Raw genomic sequence first — 13,132 nt, forward strand, 5'->3', positions numbered from 1 at the left:
GCCTAATTTTTTTGTGGTTGGGTGATTGAGGGTACTCCATTTATAAAAATAGATGATAGATTGAACAAGTACCCAAATTTAAAATTGTTTTGGTAAAACCTTTGTGATAAAAGGTGCAAATGAGCCAGAATAAAAAAATTACATTTTAAACAAATGGCCTAAAACTGTACTGCCATACAAAAAAAAACTTGAAAACTACTAAAAAGCATTAAATCGTTAAAGAAAAGTGTCAGAATAAGAAGAGGTACATCGTACTTCTTTTATAATAATTTCTAAATTTATCTGATTAATTTATTTAATTTAATTTTATTTTATTTCATTTAATTTCATTTTATTTTATTTTATTTTATTAAATTAAATTAAATTTTTTTTTATTTTACTTTATTTTATTTCGTTTCATTTTATTTTATTTTATTTTTATTTTATTTTATTCTATTTAATTTAATTTAATTTAATTTAAAATTATATTTTAATTTTTATTTTTATATTTTATTTTATTTTATTTTATTTAATTTTACTTTATTTTATTAAATTAAATTAAATTTTATTTTGTTTTATTTTACTTTATTTTATTTTATTTTATTTTACTTTATTTTATTAAATTTAATTTAATTTTATTTTGTTTTATTTTACTTTATTTTATTTTATTTTATTTTTATTTTATTTTATTTTATTTTATTTTATTTTATTGTATTTTATTTTATTCTATTTTATTTTATTTTATTTTTATTTTATTTTATTCTATTCTATTTTATTTTATTTTATTTTATTTTATTCTATTTTATTTTATTTTATTTTGTTTTATTTTACTTTATTTTATTTTATTTTTATTTTATTTTTATTGTATTTTATTTTATTTTATTTTATTTTATTTCTTTTCATTTTTATTTTATTTTATTTTATTTATTTTATTTTATTTTATTTTATTTTATTTTATTTTATTTTATTTTACTTTATTGTTTTAAATTTAATTTTATTTTATTTTGTTTTATTTTTCTTTACTTTATTTTATTTTATTTTATTTCGTTTCATTTTATTTTATTTTATTTTATTTCGTTTCATTTTATTTTTATTTTATTTTATTTTATTTTATTTTATTTTATTTTATTTTAGTTTATCTCATTTTATTTTATTCTATTTTTTTTTATTTTTTTTTTTATTTTATTTTATTTTATTTTATTTTATTTTATTTTATTTTATTTTATTTTATTTTATTTTATTTTATATTATTTTATTTTATTTTATTTTATTTTATTTTATTTTATTTGATTTTATTCTATTTTATTTTATTTTATTTTATTTTATTTTATTCTATTTTATTTTATTTTATTTTATTTTATTTTATTTTATTTTATTTTATTTTAATTTACTTTATTTTATTAAATTTAATTTTATTTTATTTTGTTTTATTTATTTTATTTAATTTTATTTAATTTTATTTAATTCTATTTAATTTTATTTATTTTTTTTTTATTTTATTTTATTGTTAAATTTTATTGCCTCAAATATTTCAATCTGTTTCCCACATTACTTCGAGTTGCCTAATTTGTTTGCACTTAATCTCCGATTTTATCATGTAATCTACCAAATTGCTTATCAGTTATCGGATTTTACAATCGAAAATTTCTCACCAAAGTAACGATAAGAAACTGAAAATTAGTTTGCACGCCAAACAACGCCACCCACCCAGCCATTTTCACAGCACAACTAATATAGCCTAAGTAATAGCGAACAGCAGAACAACAACAAAAACAATGTCTGTCCCATATTTGGTGCTGCAAAGTAAGTAGAACAAATAAACATGCGTATGAGGGGCATAAAATGCAATAACCACAACATAACAGCTAGCCTTTAACGTATACCCACAAAAAACAACCAACAACAACATTTAATAACAATACAACCCAATAAATTTCAATTACACTTTATTGCACTTTTACTCCACTTTTTCGCCTTACCAAAATAGGTAGCCGGTGAAGCTTATACTATGGAATAAGCTTAGTTTCACTACTCAAAGTGTGGTGCATCAATTGATTTATTGATCTATCGGATGTTACTGCTGCTGTTGTTGTTGTTGCTTAAATTTTATAGCCGAATTGCAAATTCCATCAAAAGGAAACTTAATGCTTTCATTCGGCTATGCATTCAACCACCCAGACGCCCAACCATCTATCGATCCAGCCGTCCATCCATCCAGCCATCGATTTATTCAAACAACTCTGCATCTCAATGCTCAGCATTCACCGTTGACCTCTGGAGCGAAATTTTATTGTAATGTTAGTAGGTTTTTATTGTTGCATGTATTTGGTGGGTACCGACATATTCAATTTTCTTGAGCATTTCAAACGTGTGTCTCACCAACGCGCATCGCGGCGTTGTGTAAAGAAATATATCTTTATATATAGCTAATATATGCTGTAAATATATGTCCGAGTAGGAAATTGATTTGAAATTCTCGACGTTGGGTCGCAGTAAAACCCGAGAAGCGAAGAAAGATGACGAGCGGTCATTCCGAGGCGAACGTTTCGAGTTGTTTCAACTTCAAGTTACAAGCAAGATAAAGCTTACTAAAAACAAATGGTCAGTGGACGTCTTGCGTGTTACTCCGGGTCAGAAGGATCTGACAGCTGTGAAAATGCTTGTTATTTGTGGATCTACAACCACTCACTGATCTCACAGGAAGCCCAGCCGCCAAATGTTAAATCATAAAATGACAGACGAGCACGATCTTGATTATATTGGGACGACTAGTGAAGTGAATCGAAGAATTACCGGATAGACTGGTAAAGAGACTATAGGTGTTCTAATTGGCCATTGTCCCATTGAGACTCACGCGGTCAAATTAAAAATTTTACCGGATGCTAGCTGCAAAAGTTGCCTAGAAGAAGATGAGGTAGAATCCTCCCAGCATTTCTTTTTGGAATGTCTCGCCTTTGCGAGATCTAGACAAAAAATCCTTGGATCTCACTTTTTTGAGCACCCCCCCGAATTAGCGAACACAGAAGTTAAAAACCTCTGCAGATTTGTGGTAGGTTTCAAGCGCTTTGTCGATTCATAAATAAGTGAGGGGGTTGAATTTTTACGGCATCACAAAGGACTGCTCTCGATAGTCTAAGTGGGTTTCCCCCTTTATAGAGAAACAGCCTTCGTACCTAACCTAACCTAACCTAAGTATTCCGAAAAGTCAACGAGCTGAACTCCACTCCTTTCTCAGAGTGATGGATGGAATCTGAAGCCACCAGCTGGGAACTCATGAGGAGATATGGATATGTAATTACTTCTGTCAAGGACGTCAGCCAAACGTTCATTGTTTTAAAAGCACTTGAAATTTTCCAGAGCGTACTTAGAGATTGTAATCAGGGACATAGACTCTTGCACACAACGTTGGAGCTCCGGTACCGGATTCGATAGTACAATTAGTTCAGGAAGCTCAAAACTTGTTCTAATAAAATTTGAAAACATTTCCAATCGGGTCAATCTCCGTTTTGCGTAAACCCAGCTCCTCATCAACCTAAAAACGTTAGCTTACTTGGGCGCACATGTGTGTTACTTTGAGTGTAAACTGTTGGACAGCCTTTGAAGCCGCGCCGATACTGGGTCAGCGTCATAAGCGTCAGTGGCAAGCAAAGCAAAAATAACAAAAGCGAAGTCCGTAAGAGCCGAACACTAACGCAGGAGACAATGTGGCAGCACGTAAGGCAGTTGCCACAAAGCCACGCTGCCTAAGCTGGACATGCGCAGTCAAGCTATGAGAATGAACGCGCCGCCGTCTGATGGATCATGCTGATGGAAAGCGAACTTACAAGCGAATACGCATAGAACACATGAACAAACAAAGCGAACATGAGACTTCGCTTGTGTGCGTACGTTTTAGGAATGTGGTGATTATTTTGAGTGAAATATTTTAGAAAGTCTCCAAGCGGCTGTGCACGGTGACGGCGGCAATGTGTCATGACATGAAAAATCAATCATGTCACAATTTCTCAAATAAGATGTTGACAACAATTCGGATGTCAGTAAGCAATAATGTATCTGTGCAACATGTGGCTGTATGTATGTGTGAGTGCGCACTGATTTCTAAGAATCATGCAGCAAGCGGTGGAATGAGTCACCAATGCGGTTGTTATTTTTCTTGTACTTCGGTTTTTTCTATGTATTTGATATAAATTTCACACTTTGCTGAACCGGCAATAATCAACGAGCTTTTAGCAACATGTTGCTGCGTGTGTTGACAATGCGCACGTGTGCAGTTGCGCCGCGGCTGTTGCTGTCGAGAGACAAATGTCAATTGCTTTGGATATGGAAAATTATGCCACCAACCGCAATATAGGGTAGCTGGCGGGTAGGTTGTTAGGCAGCAGCCGTCGGCCACACCCAAAATGTGCCAGTGCGCCACTTGATCCTGGCGCTTACCGGTGGGCCGAACTGTATTTGGTTTTGGCACACATGCGCTAGTTGTATGCTGCTCTATATTTATCCAACTCTGTTTGTTTTTGTCTACAGCCGTTGCCATGATTTAGTTTTCGCCTATTATTTATTGTGGCTGTGGCACCCCATTGCGTCATCCTGGTGGCAGTGGCACTCGCTGCTCAGCGTAAAGCAAAAGCAAAAGCGACAATCTACAGCCATATCCAGCCAGTCACACTCAGCGGTGGGTGGTGTCTTATTTTGATTTTGTTGCAAGCTGGTCAAATTTCAATGTGCCACTTGCAACTGTGTAATGGCGCGACCGGCTGTTGCATGCAGCGCTATAACTGGTTACTTTTTAATTGAACCGAAATTATAAATCTATGTGTGTCTAGTTAGCTACTTGTTGTTGCTACAAAAGTTGTCTCGAGTGAGCGGAAAATTTTGGTGGCCAAAATGAACTCACAGATATTGTAGTCTAAATATTGTTATTTCTAAACATATAGAAATGTAAATATGTATGTACACAGGCGCATGGGTGAAAAATCAGTCTGACACCGCCTGCCAGGTAGCTGCATAAACAGAGATGTTGAAGACCACCCATTGGCGAAAATCTCAGCAAATTTGCACTGCCGTAGCGCTCAGCGCAGGGTTCGGGTGCAAAGGGCGCAAAGGACGGCATATGCTTGTGTTAGTGATATCAAAATAACAACAATTCTATTCGAATATGATTTATAAATATTAGTCGGAAACCAATTTTTCTGCCATAAAAGTTAAGTTGTTGTTTGTAAATTGATTGATCGCAGATCGACGTAATTTTTGTTGTAGATTTTCTAAATTCGAAGTAGTTCATGCAACAGCAGGAAGTTGATATAGCGGTGACTAGTTTAAAATGGAATAGAAATGCGGCGGAAAATTTGGAACAGCAAAAATCCAAGGATTTTTAGAAGTTGCGAGGTGAATATTCGATGAGGTTCCATTTTTAGGGCTCGGCTTCTTATACTATTACACTAATTTCGAATTCCAATTCTACTAAAGTCTCATCACTCTTTCGGTTATTTAAAATAAATGAATATATCCCAAATTTTTAGACAAGAGAAATCCATTCTTCTATAAACTTTGTGTTCTTGTGGTTTGCGTTCTTGTGGTTAAGTTTGACAATCAGATGTTCTCAAAGAATTACATCAGGCTGTAAGAATTCTTTCAACACTGGTCCTTCTTGTCTACTTTCGATGAGTATCATATTAAAAACTAGAAGGTATTCCTCATTTCCAATTCAATTTAGACTCGGTGTTCTTGAAAGGCCTCACTTGAATCATACATTGACTTGACGTAAGTCTGTTGTGAGCCATAGAATATAGAATAAGAGTCGAATAGGATCAACGGATAAGAAGTAATCTCACTTTAACGTTCGCTGATCTTAGAGAATCCTTAAAGTTAAGGCATTTCTCATTTTAATTATATCATAGCTTCTCGCTTAATGCTATGTTTTTAGTAATCACGTTTTACTCAAGCATTATCATGATTTTTAGACGAATCAGTACAGAAACACAAGTTCCGAAAAACCCGATATGGGCTTTCAATAATAAAATATGGCTTGGTTCAGCTGCGAGGCTCTAAATAATGTCGAAAGCTCTGATAAACTTTGTAGTTTAAAATCCACGTGAACTTTCAGCGATAACAACTGATGAGTTTCCATAAAAGCTCCCTAAGCTTTTAGTCAGAAGCTAAGAAAGTTTCGTTATAAGTTCCTTACCTTACTAAACTTTTCTTTTAATATTTTTTTCCATTTTATATGACATTGGGAGAACCGAACTACTTCGCTGGAGTTAATTTTGCCAGCTTATCGAAATCTCTTTGATTGCCGTATTTTATAATTACGAGACTAGTCACAACTGCCTGACACTAAGTATAGAAATCATATTATTTGGAAATGTGCCTTAAAACCTTGAAAGGCTACTTTTCTCCCATCAGACTTGATATCGAACATCTTCCGCCAACTCCAATTACATTTTCTTGACTTCTTAATATCTTAACAGCATTTCAAATAAACCAATTGCTTACAAGCCGTAATTAATAGACCCATAACCGTCTTGAGTATTAACTGAAAACAAATTGACCGATAGTAAATTAGTCTACATGTACGACTATTGGCAGGCAGCAGATGATCATTGCTCTAAAGCAAATATATAAATTTATATGTGTATTGCCTTTGTAAAGGCGCTCGCAAATTAGTAAAACAACACCTGACCGGAGTTGGCTGCCAAAATCACGGAGATGTGGGCGTTTCATGTGCGTCCAAGCGCTTGAAAGAAAGAAAGAAAGCTAGCAAGCATGTTAAGTTGTTTACGATGCAAGCGTTTCGAAGAGTGTGGGCGTTGCCATAGACATATACAAACATTTGTAGAATAGACTTGTGGCAGTACGGAAGACGGCACACATTTCTTTAATTTGTGTATTTAAACAACAGAAATTGCCGTAAATTAATTCATACTTGTGCTTGCACTAAAAAAAGAAATATAGAACTCAAGACCCAATTGTAATCGCCTATTTTTTTTTCAATTTTCCAAACCCATGCCATATTTGGTGGCGCATGCATTTCGCTGCGAATGGCAATGCGCTCTCACGCTCACGCTGCCAACCGGCATGTTTGGTGGCGCAGCAGCACTGCACGTGATCTTGACCACCAAATATAAATATAGCCGACTTCTGCCATGTATAACTGTACAAACATAAGTATGTTGGTGAAAACAAGGCGCGCATCGCGCAGACAAATAGGAACACACGCTAAGCTAAGCTTAGGTGCGAGCGCTGCAAAACCCTTTTTATGGCATGGTCACGTGTGTGATCTGAGCACAGCTTCGTCTTGCATATATTGACTTATTCTTTTCACGATTCGAGAATTGTTTTTTTTTTATTTATTTGTATTTTTTTGCTGTTTGCACTCTTGACCTCGGCATCATTGTGTCACTCAAAAGTGAGTAATTTTATTGGTGGGTTTATATAGAGCACTGGCGATGGATTGTAGAATTTGTTGATTCGTGATGAGTGGCAATAATAAAAAAATGAAGCCAATATATAGGTGAACACCTTCTCCCAAAATGTAATTACTACATCACTGCTAAATATAAAATATTAAACATTATTTTCATTATTTACTTTGACAATAAAAAATATTTTACTTTCTACAATAAAATACTCTCTGTTATTCCTTTCAGAATTGCAATAATTCATGGGAGCAGTACATTTCAAAGAATCCAACAATGCTCCTACAAAAAGTGAGTGGCGTGAGAGTAATGTATGCAGCAATATATTTTTTCTCATTTGCATTTGCTTAAGTGGCGCCCCGGTTGACATGTGGGCACATTTAAACAAAGAGTGTGTGTGCAAAGGTCAAGTGAAATTTTTCAGTGAATAGTGAAAAATTAGAAAAAAGTGTTAATTAAATCACAGTTTAATGAAAATAATATTCGTTTAAAGTAAACAATTGAAAGTGTGTGATAAAAACATTAAAATACGTCACGTTACGATTATTGCTGAAAACTTTGTGTGTGAGCGTGAAAAGTATATCACTTTCGGAAAGGAGAATAGCCCCTTGATGTACGCTTGAAAGAAATTGGTGAGTGTATGTTCCAATATTTTGATTTTATATTTATGATTATTATTTATTATTAGTCCAATAAGTACAAGAAATAATAGAGAAACAATTTAAAAAACAATGTATGATTTATAAAATACGGAGCTATTTTCAAATAGATATTAAATATGAAATGTATGAAGATTGCTTCTACAGTCCTGATATGTATGTTCATACGTATATACACATTTTCGTATTATAAAGTCAAATCAGCAACTTATAACTTACTTAAACCAGGGACCGTAACTTTTTTTACTTTTATCAAAAAAATCAAAAAATAAGAGTTATTTTTGATTTTTATATATTTAGATCAAAAATAAAAATCAATTCAAAATTTTTATTTATTTATTTATGCCGTATGTAACGGGTGATTTTTTTTGAGGTTAGGATTTTCATGCATTAGTATTTGACAGATCACGTGGGATTTCAGACATGGTGTCAAAGAGAAAGATGCTCAGTATGCTTTGACATTTCATCATGAATAGACTTACTAACGAGCAACGCTTGCAAATCATTGAATTTTATTACCAAAATCAGTGTTCGGTTCGAAATGTGAAATCCGCTTTTTTATCGACAAATTTTGTTCAGCGATGAGGCTCATTTCTGGTTGAATGGCTACGTAAATAAGCAAAATTGCCGCATTTGGGGTGAAGAGCAACCAGAAGCCGTTCAAGAACTGCCCATGCATCCCGAAAAATGCACTGTTTGGTGTGGTTTGTACGCTGGTGGAATCATTGGACCGTATTTTTTCAAAGATGCTGTTGGACGCAACGTTACGGTGAATGGCGATCGCTATCGTTCGATGCTAACAAACTTTTTGTTGCCAAAAATGGAAGAACTGAACTTGGTTGACATGTGGTTTCAACAAGATGGCGCTACATGCCACACAGCTCGCGATTCTATGGCCATTTTGAGGGAAAACTTCGGAGAACAATTCATCTCAAGAAATGGACCCGTAAGTTGGCCACCAAGATCATGCGATTTAACGCCTTTAGACTATTTTTTGTGGGGCTACGTCAAGTCTAAAGTCTACAGAAATAAGCCAGCAACTATTCCAGCTTTGGAAGACAACATTTCCGAAGAAATTCGGGCTATTCCGGCCGAAATGCTCGAAAAAGTTGCCCAAAATTGGACTTTCCGAATGGACCACCTAAGACGCAGCCGCGGTCAACATTTAAATGAAATTATCTTCAAAAAGTAAATGTCATGAACCAATCTAACGTTTCAAATAAAGAACCGATGAGATTTTGCAAATTTTATGCGTTTTTTTTTTAAAAAAAGTTATCAAGCTCTTAAAAAATCACCCTTTATTACAATATGCTGCTTCATTCCAATTTTTATATATGAATACTAGCAGACCCGGCCACACGTTGTTGTGGCTAAGGTATAGATTAAATTAAGTTGGTCCAATCTTGGCTTCGGCGACGATGTTGATTACTCGAGGTCGATTTATGTTACGCAGCATGATGACAACTCACACTACTTTTAATTGCAAAGTGAGTGGTGATAGTACAGGCAATTTTAAATAGTTTGGGATAATTGACTACGTCATCCTGGTTTGTAGCTGTGTCAACTCTCCTGGACCGAAATTCTAAATTGTCGCATTAAGATCATTGATATCTTTGTTTTTTTACCACCAATATAGGTCATTCAATCAGTCATTTATGGTTATCATATCGAGGTTTCATGTCAGGAAAACTTATCTTTCAAGTCAATGAAGTGACAGAAATCTGTTGGAAATGCTATTAATCCATCGAGGTGTCAACTGCGACCCTACCATTTCCAACTGCTTCTACAATCGCAAATTGATATTGTTGCAAAAACACTCATATGTTAGTTGTTAATTGGCGATACCTTATGTGTCGCCACAAATTAAATGACTTTAGGCATGCGATTAGCCCGTCAGTAACAGTTGATCCAGGAATAATTGGAAGAGTCTGGCTTAAATCACATGTTAACAGAATCCTGGCTCCACCAAAAGCGTTTATCGACAATCAAGATCTTTTAAAGTCCTGTGCAGCACCTCCAGCGACTTCTTGAATATTTGGAACATCTTCGTTATAGCGCTATTTTTGGCGATTTTGCCGACTGGTGTTTCGTTCATTTGCATTTTAGGAGTAATTTCAAGGCCGAATGTGCCGTTTGTTTGCCTACTAACAGGTGCCTATTCCCGTTAACCTTGGAAACCTTGGAACCTTGGTGAAAATGAGTGAAATTGGTTCTGGAATTACATCAGCCCTCATATACTATATATGATGATTTTCTATTGGACTTTATGCCGAATATATAGGTCATATTGTGTGTTATCTTAATAAAATTACATCAATAAATTGCGAGAGTGTAAATTTTTTTTTTTGCAAATTGTTTTGGGCTATCGACACAACCTTATGCAATTGAACAATAACAAAAATATTTTATGAAATATGACAACCTTCAAAATATTATTTTTTTGTTTTCTCTTTTTATATTTTTCTTGTCAACTCGAATACAATTCTCTTATTGATATCTTCCTCGCAATTTTTCCATATTTACTCACTTTCTAATTTTTTTCTGGCCTTCCACGAATATTTGAAGACTAAAATTAGCCAGATCGGTTTGAACTTCAACAACCAATAACTTCCCGATTTTAGAAAATTTTTAATTTTCTTCGCTGAAAGTTAAAAAAATTAGGGGTGGACCACCCTTAACATTTAGGAGGATGAAAAATAGATGTTGTCCGATTCTCCACCCTAGCCGATAAAAAATCAAAAATAACTTTTATTTTTGATCTAAATACATAAAAATCAAAATTTAAAAATCATACAATATTTCGCATGTAGTTCACCTAAAAATCATGATGGTGGAATCAAAACTTTTATACGATGTTCCTTTATGTATGATTTTTTTAATTAAAAATTGTAAAATAACTCTTATTTCCGGTCCCTGACTTAAACACATATACAATGGACAATCCACTGATTATTTATTTTATATAAGCAAATGGAATTTTTGCGTTATTGTCCTATGTGATGTCCATCAGATTTCGGTCAGAAAACGCACTAGTTCATACTAACAGACAAAGAAATATCAATACAGTTGAACTTCCCTAACTCGAATCACCACAATCTACGAAAAACTTCCGTGTTACGAAAGGTAATTGGTATGAAATTTGACTTCTATTGCCAATTGAAGTTATGGAGGAAGTTCTACTGTAGTTTCTCATGAAGTGAAATCATAAAATGATTAATAGAAGCCAAAAATATAATTTAAAAGAATAACAAATTTCATTTTGGCAGCCACAGATTTTCAAATGCAAGTTTTTATGAACAGAAAGCAAAATAGTGGCTATATTTTTTTTATGAAACGTTCTATTTTACAGCTTTTGAGTAATTTTTAGTATAATTGGTATAAATCTGAAGTTTTTCTATATAATATGATTTTGGTAAATTTGTTGCGCATAGTCTAGGCTAGTTTGAAGCTTTTGTCTACTGGGTAAACACGTCTTAGATTATATATAAGTTCTTAAACTATAAATTTCTATAACCTTAAAGTAGAGGATTTGATAAAGTTACCTACACCTATCTTGAGATAAAGGAGATCTTTCAGTTGCTAGGTGCCCTTACAACGCCAGTGGAAAGAGTGATACTGGGTTAAATTGCCATTAGTTTAGATTATGTTATAGGGCAGATCCCTGTGACAAGACCACAAGAGATTTCACTTGGACAACTATAATTGGCAGTTCTTCGTGATATCGCAAACACCTCGAAATGGCTGCCATAGATCCTCAAGGGTTGACAAATTTTGACGATTGAGCCTTTCACAAATTTGTTGAGACAACTAATACATATGTATTGGTGTTCCAAAGAACGCCGTTAAAAATTTATAATTCAATTCTTGTAGTCTTGATGATATGTGCCATATGATTATATCTACTTCGCATCTCATTGAGTCAGTTCATTATTTGGTACAACTTCATTCTTGGAACTGATAATAGTCCACTTTTGAAGTTCATTCCGTTCGAAAAATTACTCATACGCCCTCGCAATCGTCGCTGTATATGTATAATACATATAAATCTATTAACCATCTTAATTTTTCAATATACATATAGTAGCTACATTTTACTTAGAAATATGTTACGAGTTATTACTTTAGTTAGCTAAGTATATCTTCCAATGCTTTTGATGCTAGATCAGAGTAGTTTCTTTGGCCAGTAATTATTTTACTCGGTGTTCTCTCTAACCATAAATAAAATTGATTATAATTATTTTGAGATTCTTGAAAAAAATCTAAATTCGCTATAATAACCTCAGTTCTATCTCAAAGATTAATAGTTCTGTTTAAAATGAGCATTAGTTTGGATTGTTCACTTTCGAAATCAATAATATGAAGAGACCAACTACTTTATATATTCTAATAGTTCAAATTTTTTCTACTAATCCCTCTTCACAAACTTACACAAACCTTGATTAGTATTAGTTTCTATAATAAATGTCATTACTTCTTTCTAACTGTAACACTGCAACCAAAACTCCACAAACTCCACTAATACGACACACAACTCAATTTCATCACGATAAAGTGTATTTGACATTAATTCACACTTGTGTACAAAATAAGTGCAAATAATCACCAACAAATGTGTGGCAAAGCCAGTCAAAGGACAAAATGCCCGAAATAGACGAAATACCAAAAAATCAGACTATCAAGCGATCAGCCAAACGGAATGCATGTCTGACGAGCACGCGGGGCAACAAAGCGCCGAGAAATGATGGTGCAGCGTGCATGGAAACATGTCAACACCAGTTGTCAACAGCAATTACAACGCCAGCAGCAACAGTTACCGAGTGTGCAAAAGCGCCCGCAACAGAAGTTGCAACAGAAGCTGCACGGCAGCAGGCACACAAAAACCGTATGCCACAAAAAGCCAGTGGACTGACTGACGGACGGACAGACTGCCAGCCATTGGTGACACACAGATATGCCGCGTTGGCGCTTGAGTGGCGGCTGAGTGACGATGTGGCATGCTTGCATATATTTATATGCAACTGTGTATGCAACACACTCTGGACAAATGGACTGTGGCATGTTGCATGTGCGCCAACTTGT

At 34.0% G+C, this 13,132-nt stretch overlaps 1 protein-coding gene across 1 annotated transcript in view; it reads left to right on the forward strand.

Annotated features, from left to right (window-relative positions):
- LOC105216555 (putative odorant-binding protein A5) overlaps positions 1-13,132 on the forward strand; it is a 154,191-nt gene that overhangs the window by 39,401 nt on the left and 101,658 nt on the right. The window contains exon 4 of the transcript XR_008470657.1: positions 7,626-8,026. The gene's annotated coding sequence lies outside the window, so the exon portion shown is untranslated. The remainder of the gene's footprint in view (positions 1-7,625; positions 8,027-13,132) is intronic.

Source organism: Zeugodacus cucurbitae, chromosome 3 (genome assembly GCF_028554725.1).
Source record: "Zeugodacus cucurbitae isolate PBARC_wt_2022May chromosome 3, idZeuCucr1.2, whole genome shotgun sequence".
In the NCBI taxonomy this organism is placed as follows: Eukaryota; Metazoa; Arthropoda; class Insecta; order Diptera; family Tephritidae; genus Zeugodacus; species Zeugodacus cucurbitae.